General features: G+C 39.7%; 1 pseudogene; it reads right to left on the bottom strand.

Annotated features, from left to right (window-relative positions):
- Nucleotides 1–10960: 10960 nt before the first annotated feature.
- Nucleotides 10961–11926, bottom strand: LOC145401896 (uncharacterized; annotated as a pseudogene).
- Between the last annotated feature and the right edge of the window lie 438 nt (nucleotides 11927–12364).

Below are 12364 nucleotides of genomic sequence, written 5' to 3'. Positions count from 1 at the left end.
ATTTCCCGTACAGAACACACTTGCACGTTGGCATCGAGAGAGGAGCTCTGTTCGCATTGTTGCATCTGTACCCTGTATTTTTTTAAGGTACTGATGGGCCATCTCCAAACGTGTCTGCCGAGAACTGGAAAAAATGTATCAGCCACACGAAGAAAATAGAGGAAGAATACAGGAAAAAGGATATTGCTGCTGAACATTTGTTTGATAGCTTCGTCATCACTCTGAGTGACTGACGACAGCAGTGAAGATGATGACTGAAACACTCTCTCTCTCTCTCTCTCTCTCTCGTTACATGATGCATTTACCCTTTTTCGAACTTCCCTTCATCGCAAGCAAAATTTGAATATGTATTTATGCTTTAGGGTTGCTGTAAAGTATTATTTGGTTGATTTAAGTTGATTCAATACAAACATTATTCTGCATTCGTAAATTTTACGCACAGTTCATCTGAATAAACCGATATCCATGTTACTAATTTTGTTTCTTCAATATCATTAGAGAGAGAGAGAGAGAGAGAGAGAGAGAGAGAGAGAGAGATCATTATTATCTCCTGAGGGACGGCTGCCCTTGCCTTGGGGAGTTCAAGTCAGGTAGAGAGCATAAAGGTGAGGAACTGAGTTTTGGTTTAGTTGAAGGCTGACCACATACCCCGCCCATCAGTACCGGGTGTCCAATAGCACTTGTCTACGGGAAGAAATGTCTCCACCTGTCTTCACCGAGTGGGAGGGGCTTATATTGAGTTTTATATGGTACAGAGTATATCAACCTACACTCATACACCCACAAACCCACACCCACAAACTAACTCTTGCAACCACACCCACACGAACACCCCCACACCCACCCACACACATAACAGTGCTTTAACCACACACACACACACACACACACACACACACATCAACAATACACTCCCTCCTCATGCACCTTGACAAACGCACTTTTAAAAATTCACTCTAATCCTACGCACACTCACATCTACATTCCAATAACATAGTTACCTCGTTCTCAGACTTCCTCTCCTCCTTCTCTCACAAATAGCCACCACTGCCACCTAGGACCACAGCCACACTAAGATAACCTAACAACAAATAGGTCAGAAAGGAGAAAGCTGGCACAGATCTCTGTCGTGCAGTGGTACAGTACTGGTTGATGATGATGATGATGATGAATCGCAGTTAAGGTAAAAAGAGGCCTCACGGGCAGAGTGGAAGAGTGTCTGGATCTGCGACAAAGATTCAGGTTTCAATTCAACGGTACCCCGTTAGGTTTCTTTTGTTTTCAATATTTTTATATCTTTTATTATTCCATTAAGAACTCAAGGACCTCCAAAAAAATAATTCGCGTTCGTTTTAGTAGCTTTTTTCCTTGTTGCTGCCATTAATGTTGTCGTTATAAGCTAATTACTTAATAAAAATATCACACACACACACACACACACACACACACACACACACACACACACACACACACACACACACACAGCTTATAAAAAAAATGCGAGAAATCCTCAAGGTTGCAATACACTGGAAAAACATACGAATATATCTAATACATTATTATAGGCAGCCATGCTTCCCCAAAAGAATGTTTTCCTTCAACAGAATATAAATATGAATAAAAATGGCCCTAGAGCAGTTCCACCAACCCTGTCAGTAGATCCGCCACGCTCATCAGCCAGTGCCTGGACCCAGGATAAGTTATTTATCCTCCCACAGGGACTTAGTATAATGGTCTACCTTATGACCGTATAAGTGGAACAGCCGTGGTGCTGGGCAAGAATTAATCTAATATAAATATATATCTAATGCATTTCATCTGCTGCAGCTTTTAGGTCAAATTTTCCCTCATGTTGCATGTCCTGTTTATGAAATGGATAAGTATTGCACCCTATATATTGCCAGGTAGTAAACGGAACGCCTGTGGCCCAAACAGATTAACGTGGAGCCTCTCGCTCTCTCTCTCTCTCTCTCTCTCTCTCTCTCTGGAATGGCACTGTGGCAAGATTTTACACAGAGGTGTAAAATTCATAATTTCACGGTTTATCTTAATACCCTTCCACCTACCTTTCTATCTCTCGATCAATGAATTGACATATGAATATATCTCCATGTCTCCATCTATCTAATCACGCCGCTCGTACAAAAGGTGAGGCAGACAAAAAACCTTTTGCAAGTGTTCATGTGGGTCCTGAGCAAGAAGCCATGCAACCACAACACAGCAGCCTCCCTCATATACGCTACTAACTCATATTGTACATCCACATTGTTATTGCTGCCACCACCCCTCTGTGCCTGTCACTACTCGGACACAGTCAAACATTATACATAGATGAATAGATACATTTCATTGGTGAGATAAGCCAGACATACATATAAAAGCGCACCTCTAGTAGGCCTCTTCTATTCCAGGCAATGCCAGAAGATTTTATTCAGCAGAGTGGAAGTTAATGGCGCCTCAGTTTGTTAATATTGATATCAGGAACCCCTTCATGATGGGAGCATATCTGTTAATTTGTTCCTGTTAAAAGTAGACGAAATATTTTAATTGATAATGAGCCTGAGAGTGTTAATACTTTACCCAGTAACCTTCCTATGGTGGTGACACTTTTTTATTGTATTTACAGATAATGTCACGATATTATTCAGCTGACAGTGAGTCTGTTCCTGTTAAACGTAGACGAAATATAATAACTGGTAATGAGCCTGACGGTGCTAATACTTTACCCATTAACCTTCCTATGGTGGTGACACTCTTGTATTTTATTATAGGTAATGTCAAACGATTTTATTCAGCTGACAGTGAGTCATAGGAGCCTGAATGGAATGACACAACAAATAATAGTAGTCCGCGATGATCAGTAAGAAAAACACAGTAAACACACGCACTGAACCTTGACAGGATAGATAAATTAAATGATATTATATATCACTCGCTTGTAAATCTACCTATCTACGTATTTATAGCCTGACGCCTTAATCTCGCAAGGAATTACCACAGACAAATAGCCTGCATGACTTCCTCTCCTCTTCCATTTAGCTGCGCTTCCTGCAACTAGCACCCGCCTCTCTCTTACATCTCTCAGCTCAGTCTATCCATCTCATCCTTGGTTCCCCTCACCCCCCTCTCCCCCCACCTCACTCACATGCACTTTCCTAGTCAGTTTCTCTTACTCTATCTTCACATGACCAAGCCATACCACAGTATTTCTTTTACCTCGATAAGTCACTCTCATATTACAGTCATAAAGGTTCTTTATTTCGTTATTTCTTTGTCTGCCTCTCTGTTTAAATACACATGCTCCTCTAAAATAACTCATTTAAACTGCCACCACCTTTGACTTGGTCTTTCCAACAGGGTCCAAGCTTTGCTTCCGTACATGACAGTGGGGATCACAGTGCTGTCATACATTTGCTTCTTTGCTTGTATACTCTGATCTATATTCTTAATCAATGCATTCAGTGAACAAACAACTTTCCTTCTCTGGTTCACGCTTTGAAGAACTTTGTCGTCCGAACTTCATATTTACTCATCAGTATACCTAAGAATTTATATGTGCTCACGTTCTCCAGTAGTTTTGCTCACCACGCACTTCCGCTCATCATACTGTTCCTTCAATCTTCTCAAGGAGAGATTAATGCATAGATGCACAAACGAGATGCACAGACATACGAAAGAAATGCAATTACACGTAAATATATGAGCAAATAAGCAGTTAGACAGAAACCACAACATCCAACACAGTTAGATAACCGGGTCAGGTTAGTGAAACCCACTATCGAACCATAAATGAACAGTGGTTCTTTTTTATATTTCATAAAACATTTCATCCAACGGCTCTCTCTCTCTCTCTCTCTCTCTCTACACTGTGTATAACTGCACTGCCAATAGGTCAGGTTCCTTATACTGGGCTCATCTCCGTTCAAGCATCTGTTCATTCATTTCTCGATACGCACACACTTACATACAAAATATTCATAACTAACATTCAGATTTCGTATATTACACTCCCTCTGCATCCACTCAACTTACAAGAAAATATACTGCCCACAAACACTAGTACTCGCACTGAGGAACGACCAACAGACTTACAAGCATTAAGAAACAGTGAAGAATTAAACCATTTCACACACACACACACACACACACACACACACACACACACACACACACAACTATGCATTTCCTCCACACGCACCTTCACACACGCTCTTTTAAAAAAACTCACACTAATCCTAGCACACTCACATCTACTTTCCAATAACAACAAAGTTACCTCGTTTTCAGGCTTCCCATCCTCCTTCTCCCACAAATAACCACCACAGCCACCCAGGAACACAACCACACTAACATATCCTAACAACAGGTCAGAGTGGAGAAAGCTGGCACAGATCTGTGTCATGCAGTGGAAGGATGCTGGATGATGATGATGATGATGATGCATAACCCTTCCACCGTGGGGATAACTCTGGTATTTTAGTCCAAGTTATTCCAGTCGATCTTATTCAGGTGAGAGTGAGTCATATTAGTCTTGGTGTGTTATTACTGTCATCGTTAACCCCCTAATGACCGGAAAAACTCTAGTAATTAATTGCAGCTAACGCCAGACGATTTTATTCAGCTGAGGGTGAGTCATAGATGCCTGAGTGTTAAGATGAGGAGCTGATACCTAACAGAGATGAAGCAGGCGACACAGATAGATAGACAGATAGATACACTGGATAATTGAAAGAGGGGAAAAATATTGTTAAAAATTATACTGATGGATTAATAAGAGGTCAGATAGGCATACAAATAAATAGACAAAAGAAAGGCAAAAATATGAACTGAACAAGAGTTAGATTAAAACACATGGACAGAAAGACACACAGACAGAAACCACCACAGCCAACACAGGTAGATAACTGGGTTTGGTGAGTGAGGCCCGAGATCGAAACCATTGTCGCGGTGCCGGTTACTTTTTTATATTTTGTGTCGTTGTTATTTTTTAAGCATAGTTCTATACCTTGTCTCGTTTTGTATTGCTTTATAATGGTCTCTCTCTCTCTCTCTCTCTCTCTCTCTCTCTCTCTCTCTCTCTCTCAAAAGTATGAATCACTAAAGAAAGCCACTGCTAGAATTACTGGCCTTCGAGACATAAGCTCAATGAGTGATGTTCTATCCACCATAGATAGATAGATTACTGATGGATGGAGAAAGATAGACAGATAGATACAGACTGCTTGATAGGCGTGCAATTCGATAGATAAACACATGCTAATGGAATATAAAGAAGAGAAAGAGGTAGTGAGGAAATAGACAAATGCAAGAGATAAATTGACAGATTGATATGTACTGCATTTATAGACAGATATTTAGATTGACATTTTGAAAGACTGAAAGCTCTGAATATAGATACATGTATATAAATATATATCTAGACAGGTAGACAAATAGATAAGCTGACCGACGGGTAGACTGAATGACTGAATAAAGATATTGACAGGCAGGTTAGACAGAAATACAAATGGACTGAGAGACTGATGGATAGATGAGTGTACAGAAGCAGAGAGAGAGAGAGAGAGAGAGAGAAATTGGTTCATTAAGTTTTTGATTCATTCCTTCATTTTCGTTGCACAAAAGGAACAGAACAGAAGCCTCAGCAGATACATCATACATAGACACACAGACAGAGACAGATGGATACGTTGGTGGCTTGAAGTATGTACACAAAAAAAAAGATGGATGGATGAATAGATGAAAGGATAAATGGTTATAAAGATGGATAAACAAATTTACAGGCAAAGATGGACAAACATATCGACTAAACGATTGAGAAAATAGATTAGTATTCAAAAGATAGACAGACACCACGACAGCCAACACAGATAGATCTCTGCATCAGGTTAGTGAGGTCGGGAATCGAACCAATCAGTAATTCTCTGTGGTTTCTTCTTTACATTTCAATTTGTTTTTCGTCACTTCGACTCACAACCTTTCTTTAGATATTTTCCTTATATTTGATTATCACCTCTCTCTCTCTCTCTCTCTCGCTCTCACACACACACACACACACACACACACACACACACACACACACACACACACTGGTGCAGTGGTAACGTTCTCGCTTGCCATCTGGTAGACGGGAGTTCGCGCCTCGCTCAGGTTGCGAAAAGTTTCACTGACGAAGTGGGTGGTTACTGTCCCCCTTGAGCAAGGGGACGGGTGTGTGCGTGTGTGAAGGTCACAGCCTTGCCCTTAGATCGGACTATATGAGCTCTCAGCTCCCTTCCGGGAGGGTAAAAGCTGACGATCACGACCATCAGGTGATTCTGACCGACCCGGTGAATTACACACACACACACACACATCAACAATTCACTCCCTCTTCACGCACCTTCACACATGCACTTTTCAAAAACTCACTCTAATCCTACACACACATCTACTTTCCAATAACACAGTTACCTCCTTCTCAGACTTCCTCTCCTCCTTCTCCCACAAATAACCACCACAGCCACACTAACATATCCTAACAACAAATAGGTCAGAGAGGAGAAAGCTGGCACAGACCTGGTCATGCAGTGGATGATGATGATAATGATGATGAACTACATATGATGATGATAATGATGATGAACTACATAGGATGATGATAATGATGATGAAGATGTTGCTGCTGCTGCTGATGGTCATTATTATTTTTATGAAATGATGATGGTAATAATGATACTAATTTTGTCGATGATGATGATGATTATAAATTGTGATGATGATGAAAATGATTATAAATTGTGATGATGATGTCAATGATTATATAGGTGATGATAATGATGATGGTTTTTATTATTTTTATAAAATAATGATGCTGATAATAATCCTATGTAAATGATGGTGGTGGTGATAATGATGATGATGATGATGATGATGATGCTTATAAATAGGTGATGATGATGATGATGACGGTGATGATGATGATACCGGTACTTGTATATAGGTGATGATGATGATGATGACGGTGATGATGATGATACCGGTACTTGTATATAGGTGATGATGATGATGATGATGATGAATTACAAACATACTAAACAGAAGCCTGACTGGCAGATGGGAAGAGGGTCTGATCCGTGACTGAGAGATCCAGGATTCGATTCCTGTAAACGTGCTTTGAGGTTTCTTTTGTATATATATATATATATATATATATATATATATATATATATATATATATATATATATTGGGAAAATTTGGAGTGGGAGAAAGGAATGAAAGAGGAGAAATGGTGGTAAATTTTGCTGAAATATATAAGAATAATGAAAACATTCTTTCACAAAAGAACAGAGAAAGTGAACCTGGAGAAGCCCAAATGGAGAAACAAAGAATGAAATCGACTTCATTATAGAAGAAAAGAATAACACCATCACACATGTCACAGTTATGAACAAATTAAGTATAGGAAGTGACCATAGAATGGAGGGTTGCACAACCAGATTCAGTCTCAGAAAAGAAAGAAAGATGATTAAAGATAAAAAGATATGCCCGATAAAAGTAAACGAAAACAAAGCAGCAATTCAGTTGGAAATAAGGAACAGATGTCAGGCTCTATGTAATACTGAATGTGACACTGATGAGCTGAAAAACAAACAAAAGTGCTAAGAGAATCAGCGGAGGTAGTACTGGCAGACATGGGGTAATCGTAATCTGTAATAGTAATCGATTACAGACTTTTGTGTAATCGTAATCGATAACTTAGGCTTTTTTTTTTTTTTTTTTTTTTCAAAGTAAACCGCAGTCACAATCGAATATTCTCATATTGTAATCGTAATCATGGTTACTTTTACGTTTACAAGGCCCCAGCTAAATTATTCTTCCACAAATACTTGTCAAGAATAAAATATTGTAGTTCAGTGTCAGTCAAATATACACCATAAAAGTCCATAAATAATTTGAAAACAAAAGTGAATTGTATATAAAAGTTAATAGAATGAAAGGGTCAAGGACCAAGTAAAGGAAAGTCTCGGTGTTTGAATTATTAAAACACATTTGTATTGCAAATTGGCAACAAAATAAAGGAACAGCTTACTGGACATAATGTACAGTATATTTTTATCCACAGTTACAGTCGCCATAGGTTCTGCAGAGCTTAACCTTATGTTCTTCCTTACGCAGGCAATTTTCATTAAAATGATTTGCATATAAGATATATATCCCTAGAGAATATCAGTTTTATATTACTGGACGATGTTTTTGCTTTTAAAAACTAACTTCAGCTATTTACTTAATCAATGTCAAGTATAAAAGAAACGTGCTAATAATTATATAGTGCGTAACAGTACATGTAATCATGATTATAACCATGATTACTTCTTATGTAATCGTAATTGTAATCGATTACTCTTACTTTTACTGTAATCATAACCGTAATCGTAATCTGAAGTGTGCAAAGTAATCGTAATCGATTATAATACCCCTGTAATCGCCCCAGGCCTGGGTAGTAGGAAAACCTAATACAACCAAAGCCAAGAAGTATTCAGAAAAGACACTCGAGCTTATGGAAAAAAGAAATGAAATGAAAGTAAAAACAACGATGAAATAGAACAGAGCGGAATTACATAAGCTTATCAACAGAAGACAAAGAGAAGAATAAAGAAAAAGAAACATGGATCAGATCAAAGAAACCATCAAAAACGGAAAAAGTCTGAAACAGGTCCCAAGTAAAATGACTCTAGGAAAGCAACAAATTACATTACTGAAAGACAAAAACGGTGAAGTCATTAAATGCAAAGATGGTGAAGAGAGTTGAAGAATTTTACAAAGAACTGTATGCATCAGAGACAGCAGTACTGTAACAGCCCCTTTAAAACGGGGTGAATTAGGATCTTACAATGACGTTGATGCTGCCACCAGTGTAACGGTCTAACCCCGGGGAAAAGTCTCTAATCAACGAGGTCAATCACCCGGAAGACAGACCGCTGACACACATTACAAAAGACAAAAAAAAAAAAAAAAAAAAAAAAAAAATGAAATGGTAGTGTGGGGCGTTGTTCCTTGTACGCTTCCTCGTCCGAAACCGGTGGGTAGAGAGAGACAGCACGTTGAAAGGGGGGGCACACAATTTTAATGACAAAATATTTTGGGATAACATACAAAATTCACAATTTCTGATGTCACATTCAAGCCCTGACTTACTAGTTTACCTAATTCAAAAATAATACCTATTCATAACTAATAATTTTATCTCAGATGGATTAAAGTTCGGGATGATAGATCTGAGTTACATTACTCAAAGAAATACACCATTCTATATTATTACAGACACTGAATTTAATATGAAAACGGGGAATAATGACTGTCTTATCATAAAAAAATAACAATGAAAGGATTTTACAACACACAGTTTCTGCACTACACCACTCTACTCATATACTACAAATCTCTAAATAATTTCCCAGTATCTATGATAGATCTGGATTACATTACTCCAAGAAATACATACTACAAATCTCTGAATAATTTCCCAGTACGCGACTTATACTGTAAGGCCATTCAGAACACGTGGTAGCCTGTACACAGAGAGAGAAGCGCTGGGCAAGTCATTAGCATTAAACACTAAACAAAATATATTCATTCTCAGATCACATTAACACACCTCCTCCACCAAACCCCTCAAAAAAAAAAAATCACTGCACACTGATGTCCCCAGCTATAAAATAAAAACAGCACAAAAAAAAAATTCTAGGACATCGGGAGCTCACCTGTACACAGAAAGAGAAGCGCCGGGCAAGTGGCGTTACTCTGCCTGCGATCCCCCATCCCGGGAAGTGCAGGTTGCCAACTCAACAATTTTCCTTTATTTATATTCACATACGAATAACCAAATCTGTCTGAACCGTGAGTTTAGAAACAGCTGGCAGCAAGGTAGACTGGTAAGCAATTATTGCAGGCTTCACATTGGCTTAAACAACTAATTTTAAAAAGGTTACTTGACTATGGGTTTTTCGAAGCTCACGGCTAGTGGAGTTATAGCCACCCCCAAGGATGATGCATTACACAAGAACATTTCAACATACTTATGTCCCCACTCAACAGTCAACAAATTGGGGTAGAGAAAAAAAAAAAAATATAGACTCATAATACAATAATACCTTAACCTAATCCTTACCCTAATTTTCCTACCTAACAACACTCCACGAAATCCACAAAATCCACCGCGAGTTTCAAACCCTGAGGAAAAAAGAGCGTTTCACACGCCCCCTCTCCGGAGTCTAAACTCATGGTGACGACACATTCTTAATACAACTCAACACCAAACCATCCCTACCAGGTACAATGTCTACTAAACAACTAACACTCTGGTCTCAACTAGCTTTTTGTCCCCAGAGTCATCTGACTCATACATCTTCCCCGTGAGGAAGACCAACTCTCCACCATGCACACGTTTTACACTCGGGACCCCAGTCATCCTCACTCTGCGGGCAGTCTTTGGAGAAGTCGTCTGACTAACCTCCGTCACTCTCGTATTAGCTCTGCTCATAGTTGGGAGTAATCTATTACATTCACCTCATTCAACCAAGTCATTATTCATTTACACAAATCACCCCCATACTAAGTGGAGACAGTGGTAATAATACGTCCTCAAGTGAACTAAGGACCCGCTACACCATCGAGGGGATGACTGTGACGTGAGCAAGGGAATTAACAGCCCCATCTGAAAACCCCCTCCTCGAATGAAGGTCACCGTACTATTACTACATACAAACACAATACAGAACACATTGTAATCTTCACACACATGGGGTTCTCTTGCCCCGAAACACTAGATGAGAGAGTTCAGCTGACCTTCGAGCACTGTAGCTAACAAGGATTACATACACTGGACTCACTGTTCGGTCAGGCTCTCATATCTTAACGGTTCCAACTGTTACACTTTTCACTATTTACAACACTCTTCACTATAACCTAACTATTTACATATTAACACTCCTCAATGAGCCGTCGTGGAGGTCTGCGTCGGCGGGGAGGAAGATCACGATCCTCTTCCTCAACCTCGTCATGTTCAACACAGTACTCCTCCTGCTCAGGAATTATCTCTGTCCGGCTCACATAACGTTTCACTTTTTCAGCTGCCCTCTGCACCAATTTCCCTGAATAAGGGTCCTCCATCACATAACCTTGCCCATTTCTTATCACTTCAGTTACTCGGTATGGGCCTTTCCATTTGGCATTTAGTTTAGTGCAGGTACCAGGTAAGGGCTTTTCCACTTTAACCCACACTAGGGAACCAGCTGATACCTTTTCCTCTCGTCTTTTTCGATTAGCTACTGCTCTATACCTCCTCTGGGCTATCACACTGGCGTCTTTTATCATTTGTTTTAGTTTCTGCACATCACTATCCTCAGAGGGAATGGTAAGTAGTGGAGCGGTGATGGAACGAGGTGGCTGTCTGGCGAAGAATGCCACATACGGCGAAACTCCAGTGCTACTGTGGACTGCCTGGTTCATATGTGACTGGCATTTACCAAGAAGGGCAGGCCACCTCAAAGGATAACCCTTACACAGTTGAGTCATCACAGATTTTAGAGTTCGATGCATCCTTTCAATGAGACCGTTGGCTTGAGGGTGGTATGGGGTAGTGTAGAGCAGCTCGACTCCGTGTTGTTCCGCCCAGGTCCTCATCTCATGTCCAGTAAACTCCAAAGCGTTGTCACACAGCAAAGATCTTGGTTGGCCAAAGTCGGTAACGTACTGGGAAAGCCTATCTACTATCCCTGGTGCATGTTTGGTCTTTAAGGGATAAAATTTTACAAACCTAGAATAATGGTCTATTATTGTAAGAATATACCTGTTACCATCTTGTCCTGCAGTCATATCAGTCAGATCAATAGCTATCCTTTCTAATGGCTGTCACACTATGGGTAACTCATTGTACTGCTGTGACATTCCCTGATTAGATTTATATTGTTGACAGTTAGGACACTCTTTAAGGTACTTTATTACATCTACTTTGATTGATGGCCAATAGAAATACTCTTCTGCTTTCTTGATTGATTTATATTGACCAAAATGCCCTGATTTATCATGTGCCACTTCTAGAGCTTGTCTGACCAAATGTCTGGGTACTACTACAGCATAACTCAAACTAGAGTCCTTATTCTCCCTCACATAATGTAGCACTCCATCTATTATCTCAAATTAATCAAGGGTTGCTCTAGCAAACTTTCGCCTGGGCAATACTCCACCTTGCAAATAAGCTATTAACTCCTCCCAGGTTGGGTCTTTCTTTTGTTCTTCTTTGAACTCCTCCTGAGTCAAACCTAACCACGTAACATGGGACTGATGGGCAATACATCTGACTGGTCGTGATAAATGATCTGGAAC

Source organism: Coenobita brevimanus, chromosome 6 (assembly GCF_032717465.1).
Source record: "Coenobita brevimanus isolate Jiangsu-jjx chromosome 6, ASM3271746v2, whole genome shotgun sequence".
In the NCBI taxonomy this organism is placed as follows: Eukaryota; Metazoa; Arthropoda; class Malacostraca; order Decapoda; family Coenobitidae; genus Coenobita; species Coenobita brevimanus.
This window is presented reverse-complemented; position numbering and strand designations above follow the sequence as displayed.